This window comes from Lichenostomus cassidix, chromosome 11 (genome assembly GCF_008360975.1).
Source record: "Lichenostomus cassidix isolate B80296 chromosome 11, HeHo_3.0, whole genome shotgun sequence".
Classification (NCBI taxonomy): domain Eukaryota; kingdom Metazoa; phylum Chordata; class Aves; order Passeriformes; family Meliphagidae; genus Lichenostomus; species Lichenostomus cassidix.
Window position 1 is genome coordinate 17,358,080 of NC_139492.1, and position 16,474 is coordinate 17,374,553.

Consider the following 16,474-nt stretch of genomic DNA (forward strand, 5'->3'; position numbering starts at 1 on the left):
GCAATGATCTGACACCCTGCCATCATTTTTAGGTTTTCCACAGACATTTTGTGTTACAGAGCACCATGGAGAGAAGCTCTGATACCATCACCACCAACTCAGCATCCTCCTCCAGTGACCTCCTCAGTCACATCCTTTCCCTTCCCTCCTACCTCTTCCCCAAACAGACTTTATTCCCATATTCTTTTTGGTACCATGGCAGGAAGTTTTTTTTTCTTAGCACAATAAATGTGGGGGGACATTTTGTCCAGTCTGTGTTTTTGATACAGTTTGACACTTGATTTCTGCATGGCAATAGTAAAGATGTTTGCCTTTCACAACATCACATCTTCAGGTTTTCCTTCCAGTTCTGCTGGGGGCAGGTTGGCTTGGATGTAGCTGGAGTTCAAGAGGCTCACTGTGTCCTCAGTAGGTCATGGAAATCAGACAGCCAGAAACCCTTTTGGCTAATCTTTCTGCATAAGTGGATCATAATTCATCCTTCACCTTATCTGGAAAGTTTTAATTCTTTGAACAATGTTTTCAAAATATATTTTCCCTTAAAATTACACCAAACCTCATCCATCAACAAAAAAATATGTTTCATGGCTAGCACCAAACAGGACGTGATCAAAACCAAGATCTGAGCACCAAATGTCAGAAACAAAAATAATTCTCTCCTCTGGGGCAACAGGAGACAGGGAATGGCTTCCCAGTGCCAGAGGGCAGGGCTGGATGGGATCTTGGGCAGGAATTGTTCCCTGGCAGGGTGGGCAGGCCCTGGCACAGGGTGCCCAGAGAAGCTGTGGCTGCCCCTGGATCCCTGGCAGTGTCCAAGGGCAGCTTGGCCATTGGGGCTTGGAGCAGCCTGGGACAGTGCAAGGTGTCCCTGCCAGGGCTGGGGTGGCACTGGGTGGGAGTTAAGGTCCTCCCAACCCAAACCATTCTGTGATTCTCTGAATTAATCACATAATAATTTTCTTTAAGATAGGCATTTAGAGGAAGACAGAGCAACAACATCTCTTGAAATGCAGCTTCTATATTGAAGACTTTTAACACTATGAACAGTTTTTAGTGAAAATTTTCAAGACATTCCAAAGCTTCATTACAAAGTATTGTTTTTATTAACTACTGTGAAATTACTGCCTTGGCTAGAATTTATTTAGATGGTTTATTTTTATTTCATTGTTTTTTTATAGATTATGTGTTTACATATTTGTATAAACTGGGCTTTCAGGTAGCAAATGCTAATATTTTATAATCAATAGTGCTCTAGTGTTAAGAAATACTGCAAGGTTTTCATTAAATCAGAGAAAAGTGCAGTTAAAGGAATGCTAACAAGTATTGATGTTTAGATTTTATTTATCAATGTTGTTAAACTGCTCTCCACTGCACTGAGTTTATTTTTCCACATTAAAATAATCTTATTTGGTATCTCTTGGGATGGGTTTTAAACAAGATAAAGTACCTTGTGAATTAATTTATTTTGAAGAGAAAAGAAAATACAATTTGTGTCTTTTCATTAAATTATCCTTAGCTATATTGATTTAACCCAAGTTAAAAACTTATTTAGCTAAAATAGAAACAAAGCTAAAACCAAAATGTGTATCTTGTTCTGTTTTGAACTTGGGAGTCTATCCTTGTTGTATTTCACCTCATATTTTATCCATTATTTATCTATTATTTATCCATTATATTAATATTATAGTCAGTCTCTGATTACCACACTGGCATCCAAATTACATGTTTGTACTGGAAAAGTCTTATATATTCAAATGTTTGAAAGCAGCTGAATTAAATTTGACAAAACATTGCTACTTGGGAGAAGAGACCAACACCCATAAAAATATGGAACAGTCCCCAAATTTGTGGGTCATGCTTACACAGGTTCCATACACAGAGAGGAAGGAAGGTTGAATGAGATAATAAATATTACCATGATAGTCAAGGTTCTGCCCTCAAAACTGGGGACCTGAACCACTGCTGATGAAGAAAATTCTACTCTATTTATGGCAAGACTTATTCAGCCACTCTCATGTAGATATTTAAGTTCTGTGTTTGATTTGCTACTGATGTTTATCAAATCACAGCAGGGGAAGAGGTGATAAAATATACAAATGTGGATAAAATGACAGCTAATTCATTTACTGGGGAAAATAAGCTGCGGATATTCTGAAAAGTGACACACAACATCAAGGTGTCTGAGAGGCTATTTTGAAACAATTTATCTTATTAACGGCACAATAATGTTTTCCTGAAAACCTCACACTCTCATCAGAGCTAATGTATATTTTTGACCACAGAATAATGGCACTGCAGATAATGAGTGCAAATAGTTCACTTAACAGAATTCCTTCTCTCTATTTGTACAAATTTCTGTTTCAATTTCTTCAGCAATTATACATAAAGTATGTAATTTTATTTTTGGTAAATAACGGTCACAGTATAATTTGAACAATTAAGCATGACAGTTCTCTGTCGTGACACTTTTGCTGTGGTTACCAAGACTACCTTCCAAAGAAACATTTCTCAGTAATATCAAATGCGTTCATCAGCTATTAAATCACAGCCACAGCAACAGGAAATGCTGCTGTATTTCTGAGATGCACAGAAAACTGGAGGTAAGAGCAGTTTGTATTTGCACTGGTGAGGCTTCAGCTGGAGGGCTGGGTGCAGTTCTGACTCTTCAGTTCAGGAAGGACATGGAGGGGCTGGAGTGTGTCCAGGGAAGGGAACAGAGCTAGGAAGGGCTGGAGAATTCCTGAGGGAGCTGGAAAGGAGCTGAGCCTGGAGCAAAGGAGGCTCAGGGGAACCTTGTGGCTCTGCACAGCTGCTGCCAGGAGGGGACAGCCGGGGGGGTCAGGCTGTGCTCCAGGGAACAGGGACAGCAGGAGAGGGAACAGCCTCAGGCTGGCCAGGGGAGACTCAGGGTGGACAGCAGTAGGAATTTCTCCGTGGAAAGAGGGTGCTGGGTTGTTACAAAGGGTTCACAGAATCACAGAGTCCTCTGAGTTGGAAAGGACCCAAGAGAATCAAGTCCAACTCTTAAGCAAATGGCCCATGTGGGGATCACAACCACAACCTTGGTGTTATCAGCACCATGCTCTAATTAACTGAGCTAATCGCAGGGTTGTTAAACATTGGAATGAATTATTCCAATTGTAGAATCACTGGGGTTGGAAAATCCCTGCCAGCCCATGGAGTGCCAGCTGTGCCCAATGGCCACCTTGTCCCCAGCCCAGAGCCCTGAGTGCCACAGCCAGGCCTTCCTGGGACACCTGCAGGGATGGGGACTGCAAACCTCCCTGGGCAGCTCCTGCCAAGGCTGAGCACCCTTTCCATGGAGAAATTCCTGCTGCTGGCCAAGCTGAGCCTCCCCTGGCCAGCCTGAGGCTGTTCCCTCTCCTGCTGTCCCTGTTCCCTGGAGCACAGCCTGACCCCTCCTGGCTACATGTTCCTGAGGTAGTTTGGGCTTTGTTTCCATGAAGGAAAACTCTTTCCTAACTGAGTGAAAAGATACCAGCTGCAGAAAGCAGTGGCCACCTCTTGGCTAAGAAAGCACTTCAAACACCAGACCTTGATGCTGTGCAAACAAACCTCATTTCAGTCAGAAAACAAAATACACATTCCTGAGTACCTGCCTTTCATCTTTTTTCCCCCCAGAAATGATATTAAACATTATCCAGGTTTTTATGTGTTTTTTCATATTTTCTAAAACAATCAGAGTTTTTTCCCTAACTTAATTATGCAATCACCAGAATATTTTCGCTTCCAAAATACAAGTTAGAATGGTGGAGGACATAATGTAAATGTGATCGAAGCTGCAGATTGAGAAAGTAATTTCCAAATTTTACCACATTTTTCCCCCAGATTTACAGCCATGCACTTAGGAAATGTAGTGCAGACTGTCTGGGCACATAGATATTTCTGTATAATACATAAATATCAGAGTAGAATGAATAAAGTATTTTCCATGAATAGTCATTTGAATTTTAATAGAAGTTTTACTTCAATCTCCATTTTTTTTTTCATTACTGAGTGGCTGAACATTTCTAGGAAAAACAGTTTCAAAAAGTGAGACTCTAAACTTTCTCTTCAACTCAATTTCATAGATTTAGGCATTCAGAATTATTTTTTCCTAAATTCTGACAAATTAATTTACAACCAGCGCTGTGCTAACTATCCAGAAGAGAGAAACAATGAGATGCCTTTCATCTTGTCAGCACTAATATCCATACATTAATTTTTTTCTGAGTAACCCTGACTGCTTCCTCCTCTGCACAACCTCATCTCAGCCCCACTGAATTTGGAATTGTGTAATGCTGTGACTGAGGTTTGTTGGGGGAAAAAGGCCTTACATTCCCATAAAAGCTTCCATGGACCAGAATTAGGATCGAGAACATCACACAGCCATAATCAAACAACATTTGGGCTTTGTACAAGAAATGGCTCCTGAATGAATACAGAATGTCTCGGAGCACACTCAGGACAATTTTGCAAGCAGATAAAAACAGAGAAATGAAATGAATTATGTATTAGGACTCTCACATTGGAAGTCAGATATCAGGAGTTCTTCTCCAAGCTCCACCACCGACCTTCTGTGTGACCTCAAACAAACAGATTTATCTGCTCCTGCCTGTTCCATGGTTTGTTTTGTGTCCTGACTTAAAAAACTTCACCCAAAACATTGGTTTTTTCCCCCATGGTCATAGAAGCCCCTAACACACTCCTGCCAACCTTGATTAGTGCCTTTAAATATGAAGGAAATACAACTAAATTGCAAAAAATAATTGAGTAAGATTAAAGACATGAACACAATTCACTTTCATGTTTTGTAGGGAATTATTCTTTACAGTTGTCCACTGTATTGTACAAATAGAGTACAGGTATATATCATTATCTAATCAAAGTCTGCATGCTGTGGGTTTAAATATCATTAACAGAACTAAGATATTTTTCTGAAGCAAAGTTATCAATTATTTAAGGATTAAATTTGCATAAAGCTGGTGTGGTTTGTTGGGGTTTTTTGTTTCTTTTGGGTTTGTTTTTTTTGGGGGTGCAGGGTTTTTTGTTATTGTTATTGGGTAGGTTTTTTTGTTTGTTTTTTGTTTTGTTTGTTTGGTTGTTGGTGGGTTTTTGTGGTTTTGTTTTTAAAGTATTTCCCCTTTCTACACAAAATTTAAGGACAACCTGAGATTTCAAGACCAGCTTTTTTTTTTTTTTTTTGAGTCTCCAAAAAGCCTCCTGTCCATGAAACCTCAGTTAAGAATATTCCTCTCAATGGCTTTCCTGTGATGAATCTAACACTCTTTGAAGCCAACTGGACTGTGCTTGTTGCAGTACTGACAACCAGCTGAAACAGAGTGCTTTTTAAAGCAAGAAATGAGAAAAGGACTTCAGGATTTAAGGCTTGGAATGATAATGATAAAATCTCTCACCCAACAGAAGTCCCCCTGGGAGTTTACACACAAAACAGTTTATTCACTGAAGCTGTGGATTTTCTGAACAAACACCCAAGGTCAGTGAGAATGTTAATTAATCTTTTGAGAAATATGTTTTACCAGGACAATTCAGCAGGTTTGGGACAACTGTTATGCCCAAGACTGAGAAGATGGTCTGTGTGTTGGGATGATCTCAAAAGTTCCCTTCAGGCTCCTTGCCAATGACTCCATGAATCTGTAATAAAGCTACATGGACAATGAATCCTCTCACAGTTTCTCAGGTAAATGATTTTAGATTAATTGGATGGAATCTTCAAATTTCTATAGAACAGCTTTGGAAAAGTGCTTATGATGATAAAATAGATTATGTCAGTTCAATTTATACTGAATTCTTTGCACATGAATTTCATGGATTTCATGGTCTTATATTAATATTAGAAAGAAATGTTGACTGATATCCACGAAAAGTTGACAGATGTACTACAGCCACACCTCTGTTGTTATTTTTTGCTGAGACACATGAATGTAAACAACAGCAACAACGAAAAAGACACAAAACAAAACACGAAGAAAACATCTCTCCTTTTTACGATAAAACTGACATATCCACTATTTGCTATTTTGGCATTGTCTTCATCAGTCTGAGCTTGTCACATATATTTTAATACATGATTTATGGTTATAAATTCATTTTCCATTCTCATTTATAATATGGTGTCATATTTTATCACAAGTGCATTTAATCATCTGCTGTCTGCATACTAATGGTTACAAATATGATACCTGTGTAGACCCAGCAACCAGTTGCTGTAACTGTCTCTGACTGCAATGCTTGAATGCTTTGAAAAGTGCTGATAAATAGAGAAGTGCAGACATTTTTATGTGTCTGTCCCATTTTAATAGCCAAGATAAAATTCTCCTGCTTCACCCAGAACTCAATTCTTTTTCCCCACTCGGAATTTTTTTGCGTGCACTTATCTGTCCTCGGAACGGTTTAAAAATTAAACCTGCATAAACATTTTAGGAATTGATACTAAAAAGGCAGAGATAAAGAGCCTATTGATTTTAAAGGAAAAGAAAGAACAGAAAGAAGAAAAATCAGTATCTACTCAAATTTAGGATAATAAAAAAAAAGAAGAAATAAAGTCAGTGGTTGGCTTAAAATTTGTTGGCCAAATTCTGCTATGCATGAACACATGTTTAAATTTGGGGCATTTTCAAGGCACTATTAAATCTCCAGATATTACCATTTAAAGGCAGCTTATCAATACAGCCTTTTAATTAATTTTTCTGATGAAAGAAATCCTCACTATTATTTGTTCTGTGTTTTTAACTTAGACCTTTCACAAATATGTATTTGAGAAATCTCAGTGGAAACATTTCAATTCCAGCAGTTTAGAAGAAAGTGGGTTGCAGTCAACTTCACCAATTTTAATGGGGAGAAGAAAAACTGTGTAACCAACAGGACAAGGAAGCATTGATTAGAAATGCACACGAATTCACCTTGCCTGCAAAGACAGAATCATGGAATGGGTTGGGTTGGAAAGAGGTTGGAAATCCCATCCAGTGCCACCCCAGCCCTGGCAGGGACACCTTGCACTGTCCCAGGCTGCTCCAAGCCCCAATGGCCAAGCTGCCCTTGGACACTGCCAGGGATCCAGGGGCAGCCACAGCTTCTCTGGGCACCCTGTGCCAGGGCCTGCCCACCCTGCCAGGGAACAATTCCTGCCCAAGATCCCATCCAGCCCTGCCCTCTGGCACTGGGAAGCCATTCCCTGTCTCCTGGCCCTGCAGCCCTTGGCAATTGTCTCTCTCCAGCTTTCCTGCAGCTCCTTCAGGCACCAAAAGGCCACACTGAGGTCACCCCAAAGCTTCTCCTCTCCAGGCTGAACAATCCCAGCTCTGCCAGCCTTTCCTCCCAGCACAGCTGCTCCATCCCTCTGCTCATCCTGCTGCCTCCTCTGCACTCTCTCCAAAAATTCAATTGTTCTTATCATTCTCATGCCAATGTTTTGAGTTTGTCTCAAAAATACCAGGGTGGTTCCTGAATAAAGTTAAGCAATTTACACAGACACACACATGCACAAAAGCTTTAAATTTATACATGAATATCTACTTAGCTACATTTAGGGTAGTGTATTTGAAGCTGTCAATGCTAATTTTCTCATTGTCTCATCCTTATAGGCAGAGAAATTGAGCCTACAAGAACTAGGCTTACAAGTATTTTTAGTCGTGCTTCTAATTGACTGTTTGACACTTCCTGTGCATTCTGTCCTGAGCAAAGTAATTTGCCACACTCTAAACCAGACAAGCGTGTGCAGCTGACAAGCCAAAAATCCTGTGCTGTCACTCCTGTTATATGGATGGAGCTTCCTGCTAAAGAACTGAAAAATAAATGTTCCTCAGTATGGTGAAAGATGAATACAGTGTGTATTTATCAGAAACTGCTAGGTTATGATATTTATCTTAACCTATAAAACAGAAGCCTTTCGAAACACCTTACAAATCCAGGTGCAGGAAATGCACATTCCAAGAGCATGCAGAAGGCAGGGAAATGCCTATTTGCAATTACTAGAGTTCACAAAGCACACAAGGTTCAGCTGTGAGCAGGCAAAATTCAAACTCAAAGTGGACAGTGTTGCCAAAATTCTGAGCTGACACCGTGAGGAATTAAGCATCCTGTATGTTGAAAAGTCAACTCTATAAAATACATCTAGTGATTTCTGCATGGACACTGAGCTTCAAGAGCATTTTTCTACATGGAACAAGGAGAGGATTCTGCCCCTGTGCCCCTCAGGTGAGAGGCAGCCTGCAGAGCTGCCCCAGCCCTGGGCAGAACAGCAAGGACAGGGAGCTGCTGCAGAGAGTGCAGAGGAGGATTGTCATCATGTTAACATTAATAGTTAATATTCTGCTGCAAGTCTCACCAATGACTTCAGCTATTTAGCACTGGATTTGCTAAAAAAACAAGCCATTGCAACTCTCCTGCATGCAACTGCAGCTAACTGATATCAACAGGGGACTGCCATGATCTGCCATGGCTAGCCAAGGTATTCAGAGATGGGAATAAACACACTGCAAAAGCTTGGTTTCCATCTCAGTTTCACAATGGGATTAGAGTGAGAACAGGTCTTTTTGTGTTGATATCACTGGGCCCTAGAAATGGTCCAGCTTGACCCAATTGCAACTTGAATAATATGGAATTTTTCAAAGCCTGGCAGCTTTGCCAAGAGAGAGCACATTCATCTGCCAGAGATCATGTTCCAGTTTTAGAATGTCAACTACTGGCACTTTTTAAATAAAAAAAAACCTGTCACTCTCTTTGGTGCAATAAAACAAAACCTTCCATAACCATTTTCTCCTTGGAAATTATTTCACCATGTTGTCAGTTGTCTACTATGAAGGGAATTTGGGATTGTAGCGAATTGTCCTCTAGCAGAATTTTCATACAAAAAGTATTGGCTAGTCCTTTGTAGATTTGTAGTTAAAGCAATTGAAAACAGAATCCATCATGCAAAAACTGGCTACTCTAACAAGCACCAACCCCACCTTCTTTAAGGATTATGGCAATTTAAATAAAGCACAGTAATTAACAGCCTCCCTTTTTTCCAGGTTTTTTCACTATTTGAAACTGTGAGAGGTCATTCCTGTCACACTGTTCTTCAAGAAAAATGGAATTTTTAATTATGTGTAATTCCCAATATGCTACTGATATATGTTTGCCTTTATTTGTGTTACGTCTTTGGGATTCCTCAATGTCAGCTATGAAAGAGATTTGTATTCAGAATAAAGGGCAGAAATCCTCATCTCAGCTTTTCCCATAACTGAGTTAGTTCGTGTTTGCATAAAGAAGGAGGCTGTGCATGATAAATCATGTGTCACACCTATTATCTCCTCTAAATATAGAGGGAAGAGAACTGACAGCTTTAGCAAAGGTGGTTTGATATTGTTAACAAGTCCTGGCTTTTAAAAACCATTCTACACTAGCATTTAAGGAACACATATTCCACTTTTGAGCCAACAGCAAAGCTCCCACCCCCAAAACCTACAGACAAGTGTTTTCTCCCTCATACTTTTTGCATACTGCATTATTGTACTGCAGAGCATCCTCTGGAAGGAAATAGATCACATTCTTGAGAAAAGCAGTTTTATTGTACCTATTTTTCCTTAATCTAGTTACAGCATTTCAGAAGTGTCTTACAGAAAACTTTGGTATCATTTCCTGTAAGTAATGCATTTGCAATAAAAGGGATTTTTTAAAATGATAGAACCTTTAAGTTTAGAGTTTCAGAGTCCAACAGTTCTTGACCAGCATCTTTGTTTGTTCTCACCGATCTGATCTCTCCACATGTGAAGCTAATTCTATTCTCCAATCCTGCAGCCCTAATCTAATTGGCCATCACTCTCACACTGCAGTGGTTCAAGCGATTTACTTGGAGCTCCTCCTCATTTGGTTGTGCATGGAGGATACTTGAATCAGCTGCACAAGTTTGCAGAGCTGTATCTCCCTGAATTGGCAGCAGAAATGAGGAGGTATCAGCTTGGGAGGACTTGATGACCAGATGATGAATCAAAGCCTCTGATCACAGTTCAGTCAGCCAAATTAATGTCATTAATTAAGAGCAAACTAACTCCTCCACTTATTAAAAATCTTCTCTTGCCTCCTTCTTTCATGACAGATCTTTAATTTTGCCTTTCTGTCACTTTTATTTGTTGCCTTCCTAACCCCGATTACCACTGGAGTGTGCACACTGTCAGAGCAGCCTCCCTGGAAATTCCTCTCTGCTCCAAGTTTCCAACTCCCTGACCTCTGAGGAATAACCCTTCCAAATTATTCTGTCCTGCTGCACAGAAGGACATATTTCACTGCAGATGCACCAGACCCCTCCACAAATCCACACCATGCACACTGTGAGACTGAAGGGGTTCAGGGTAGGCTTTCCAGGCTCAAGGGAACAGAAATGGCCCCAGGCTTTTCACAACATGTAAAAATTATTCTTTTGAGCTGCAGGCAGTTCGCTCAGGCTGCAGGGAACAGGTCACTATGGTCACACTGCCCTTCCCCTGTCCTGTGACACACCAGGGACACAAGAAAGCCTTATCAGAGCACTTCTGAGAAGAGAACTGGGAATGGATTTCCTAGACATTCTCAACTCCTGAATGAAAGGACTGGCTTGGCACTGGCTTGGGTACATGGACAGAACCTCCCGTGGGACAGAGCCCTCACACTCTTTCTGCTGCAGAAAAGCAGAATGACACATTTCTGTCCCTCACAGCATTCTGGATGTGGCACTCAGTGCTCTGGGCTGGATGACAACGTGGGGATTGGTCACAGGTTGGACCCTGTGATCTTGGAGGGGTTTTCCAACCTAAAGGATTCTGTGACTCTGTGATCATTATGGTATTAAATACATAAGAAAAATATGCAGCCACGATTTTTATAATTATATCTTTATATAATTTATCTATATAAATGTTATGTGCAGACATAGTTTAGCAACACCGTGTGCCAGTGTGACTCCTGAAGATTGTGTATGCCTCCCAACTTGGGTAAGAGCAAATCCAGTGTGCTTCCTGTTGAATTGGTGAGTGCAGGTCAGGGTGGAAAAGGAAACACCACAGGTGGAAAGGAAATGGAATATGTATCTGGTGAATTTATGTTAAAAAAACCCAAAAACAAAACAAACAAAAAAACCCCCAAAAAAACAACAGAGTGAAACAGGTACCCAGGGAAGCTGTGGCTGCCCCTGGCAGTGTCCAAGGCCAGCCTGGACAGGGTTTGGAGCAACCTGGGACAGTGCAAGGTGTCCCTGTCATGGCTGGGGTGGAATAAGATGATCTTTAAGGTCCCTTTCAACCCAAACCATTCTGTGATTTATTTTAAATCTGAGGTTTGAGTTTGTGCTCAACCTGCACAGCTGGAGGGGACATGGAGATTATTACTCATGTAATAGCATGTCAGTTTGCAAAGACACCAAGATGGTAAATATCAATTATTTCAGAGAGTTTCCCTTGAGCTGGAGATTCACTGACACACCTGGGTGCACTCCAGCATGTCTGTTACCTTGAGGGCAAGGGAAAGTGATATTAAACACACAACTCACACCTGCTTTTTGCCTGGCTCCTCATGCCTTTTATGAGTGATCAATACTTTGAGATAGACAAATCTATGACAGGACTGAATCAAACCCAAGAGAGGCAGGGCTTTCCAGCACCATTTTGTTATTAGTGAGGATCACAGAAGTCCTTCCTTCCTCTCATTAAATTCTCTACACATACTCAACATAAACGAGTTGAGATAATCACCTCGAGACGTGTAGTCTCAAGATCAGCCCTGTGTTTGTAATCACCAGGCTGGGCTGTGGTTAAGGGTGATGGAGAGAGCACTGTGGCCTTCACTTCTGCTTCAGGAAGAACAATCCAAGGAGACCTGAAATACCAACGCCAGGGATATCAGAATATTAAGTATAATACTGTTAGGGAGGTATGATAGAAAGTCATGCATTTTTAAATCCTGGTCTTTAATTATTACTGTAGGTTCAAAGCAATAGGTTCCAAGGACAAAGCAGTGACTGGAAGATGTGAAAGCCTGCAAATGGATCAGGTTACTGACACCATTTGTTTTTCAAACCTTCTGAATAATCAATTACAGGGAATTCAATTTCAAATTGAATTTCAGCTAAGAAGTATGTTTGAGCAACAAATTTCTGGAAGTTCAGAACATAACTAATGCATAAAGAATTTAAACAATCTTATTCGTTTATGTGGAGAAAATAAAAATACACTGTCGTTTTTTTCTTTTCGAAAATGATAATTGTATTTTTAGAGTACAAATATTAAAAGTAAAGCTTTAAAAGAAAGTCTAGACCATTCTCTGTCCCATGGAAAACCCAACTTTATGGAAACTATTTCCGAAGTAAGTAGGTTAATTTTTTGCTGGAAGTGATGACATTCTGTAATAGTCAAAGACAATTTCTCCACAAAATTTACCTTGAGCAATTTTTTTCTTAATATCCTGCTTAGCTTTCAACATAATGACTCTCAATGAATCTTCCCAGTTAGGTAGTGGGCCATGAAAAAATACTTTCTGGATATGATTCTCTAAGGCACTTTATAACAGTCTCTTCTAATGTATATTTTTAGCTTGTTAATTAGTATTTCCTGCTATTAGATGGAGTTACACACTCTGTATAAATATTAAGATATATACAGTAACACCTCACAGATATCAATAGAACACCTGATACAACAAAAGAAATGGTGGTGTTTTGACATGATTTCTTTCACAAATCTGTTCTATCAGGCCTCTTACTGACTTTGTATGTTTATAAGGAGATGGTTTCATTATTTGTTCCCCTCTAATTCATAAGCCCAGCCTCTCACTTCCTCCTCATTGTTAAAATAGTGGAATACCTTCCCATTTTCCCTTGTTTGGACACTTTGGCCATCCCCTGTTTCAAAGACACCCCAGTGCCTGCAGCAGCTTCAGTCAATTCTCCCAAGCAGCCTGAGTCTCTCCCAGCTCAGCTGATCTGTGAGCACACAACTTACAAAGGAGTCTCTGCTCTGATCTTCCCCTCTGCTCTCACAAGTCCTTTCTCCTTTGACACTAATGCTGGCTCCTTTAAAATTATCACAGCATAGCTTTAGAGTTAAGACTGATGCAGAAGAGATATTAACACTCTGACCTTCTGAAAACATCTGCTGTCATTTATTTTCCTTCTCATCTCAGGAGCAGATCAGCCCTTCCCTTCATTTCTCTCTTACCATTAATGTACTTGCAGAATCCTGCCTTTTATTCTTTCTGTGACTTGTGAGCTCTAGCAGCTCTTTTGATGTTTTGCTTATATTTCTGTGCTTTTTTTGATATTTACACTCTTAATGCTTTGACTTCTGTTTTCTATAGGCTTCCATTTCATTGTCAAGTCATTGAAGAATTCATTATTTAGCCAGCTTGGTGAGGCCCTAATCTTCCTATGCCTTCTTTTTTTAGGAGAGCTTTTGCTCTTTTTTTTGCTAGTCTTAATATTTCTTCCTTAAGTAACTGTCAACCCCTCCAGAATCCCTTTTCCCTTTAGACAGCAGATTTTACCTAGTGATCTTCTGAGCTTATTACTAAAGCTTCAGTTCTACTTTATTTATTCAGTATTTTTCTATTTCTTTTTAAAAAATTATCCATTTGAAAACTTTATTCTCATTCAGGTCCAGTCCATGGAATGTACAAATTCCTTTGGTCACATGGTCAATCATGGCATTAAATAAAACCCCAACAAATGTTGCATCACACAATATTGTGTGTTTGCCTTCTATTACAATTTTACACCTTTGTACAATTTGGCTGCTCAGAGCAGATAATGTACCTAATCAATAGGAAAGTCCCACAGTGTCTCATTTAGGAGAACCACAATGGTGAATGTGCTTTGTCCATGAAAACCCCCAAAAGCAAACCCTTGAAGATTGATGAGGCTGGGATGAATGACAAAATCAAAAGCATCAGATCTTTTCATGTCGTATTTCTCATGGAAAGCCTTGCAAAGGACAGAGTCTCCCATAAACTGGAACCAGTGAGACACATGTACCCCAACAGACCCACAGGTTCTGTATGGAATATTTGCTGTTCCTGCTTATTACATCCAATTTTGTAAATCATAGCCACTCACACTGGAACAGCACAATAGGAGGGTAACTAAATCCACTTATTTAAAACCATGAATGCTATCAAACAAGTATTTTCCATCTAGAACAGGCAGACAATGTGCAAATCAATTAAAATATGCAAATGCTACAGTCTCTGATTACAGTAAATGGTTATTTAAGACCATCACTGTAAAAAGCTACCAAAATAATGGTGTTTAACTGATCTTTCTGCAAAATTAAATTGTTCTTTAGTAAATTGATAGGACTCACAACTAATATATTTTAAATCAAGTATGTAAATGTAATACAAAGACTATATATAGTACCTTGTTGGCTGAGATGGGATTTTAGTAGCATGCAGGCCACTTAATGTTGTAAATCTAAACAGGAAGGTCTTGGCTGTAGAGTTGTCTTTCCTTCTGTGTTAATGAATGTCAACATTAGAACCCAATTAGTAATGACACCAATATAATCTCATTTCTCCTCCTAGCATGTCCCTCTCAGCACACAGAGTGACACTGCCATGAGTGAATATTCTGTATATTGAGGGAGTTCACAGGGTAGAATTGCTTTGCAGAGAAGAAATTCTGGAAGAACATGAAAAGTGTTTTTTTGTTAGATAAAGAACATGGTAATGAAGGTGGAAATAAAACATGGAATCAAATTCCTATAGATTTGATGTGATATATATATTTATATTATTTACAACATCACCTGATTTATTTTTCCTGTTCTGTGCACCTTTAATCTTCCTCCCCTCTTTTTAGAACACTTAAGCATAGTTTTGATCAGGCCAATAATTATTAAGAACAGCACCCTCAGAAGAAAATCACTCCTGTTTTAATAAGGTCCCATTTAAGAAACTCAAACAGCAACATTTACATCCCAAATGCTGGGTAATTACTTCTCTCAGAACAGACTGATAAGTATCCACAGGGTACTAAACAACTAATAACCAGTAGGAGAATAAGCACATCATCATTTTTGCACTATCAGTCACCAGCTACCTCCTAGAAAAGGAAGAATCCTCCTGTTACCAACATGATAAACCTCTTGGAGAAATGCTGCTGTTGATTCACCAGAACCATGGGTTGAGACTCAAATAGTCCAAATGAAACTGCAGAAGGTGCAAAAGCAGATTCTGAGAGCTGATTCTCCACAAATGCATTGGAGTGATGAAATTAATAAGAATGTTAACACTCTCTTGTTTTACTTGAGTATCTGAAAGGTATGTAGCAAAAGAGGTAACAAAAACCTTGATTATGTTATCTGTAAAGCATCTAATTTTTGCACCAAGAGTTACATTGTCTTGTTACCTTTAAAAGAGATTTCCTCAATTATACTCTCCTAGTCAGGGAAATCAAACTTTTCCAAGCTGCATTCAGTCTCTTTTTCACTAATTCAGAAATGAAATTAGACTGAACTAGGTGTTGAATGAGATGAAATGAAACTGGCTTAAAATGCAAAGGCTATCAAAATGTCAAGAGCTGTGAAAGCCAACAGGCTCTGCATAGCTCAAGTGGGGAGACAGAATAAAGAATTTATGCATGGAAGTTTAATTACCACATCCCTGAACTTTTACAGACTTGTTTCCTCAAAGCTGCTATTCCCTAAGAAAAGCTTTCTCAGATGTGTACATGCATATATATATATATGTATATCTATATATATATATCTTTAAAAATAATGTTCATTTTTTACTTATTGTTTGTGGCTAATATTCATCAAAGCAGACAGCAGGAAAAAAAAAACCTGAGATCAAAAGAAAGAATGAAACAGAGTAACAATGTAGATTTGTAAAAGAGAAAGACTAAAGATAGGGCAGATCCTCAGGTATATAAATCACTACTGAATTTGGCTTCCACCAAACTAAGCCAATTTCCACAGCTGAGAATCTATACCAGAGGTTAGAGTGAAAATACATCAGGTAGCACAGTGGATTTTTTTCTTATTCTACTGCAACAATTACTGGTAAATTGCTAATTACCTTGTTTAAAAAACTTCCCTGTAATGGGCACTAAAATTGCCCTCAGCTTGAGCAGAAAAAGCAACTAATAATTACTGCAAAGCAACCAGCTCCAGTATCTGGAACTCAAATGGAAGGAAAATGACCACCTGGCAGCAGCATGGATATCACTGTTTCATCATCATGCACTGCTAATGACACTGAGGAAAAGAGATCAGAAACCGAGGAGGGAAAGAAAGGAAATGTTTCTTGACTTTGTTGCATAAAATCATCTTAAATAAACTAAACTAAAAAACCATAACTGGCTGTTGGTTCAGACTCTTTTTATGGACTGGTTAAATAAAATTTAAGCAAAATTACATACATTTGGAAGCTGTCCAGGCCTCTCAAATGAAATCCAGAGTTTCCATTTCCCAGCACAGAATTCAAATATCACCACCTTACTGTACAA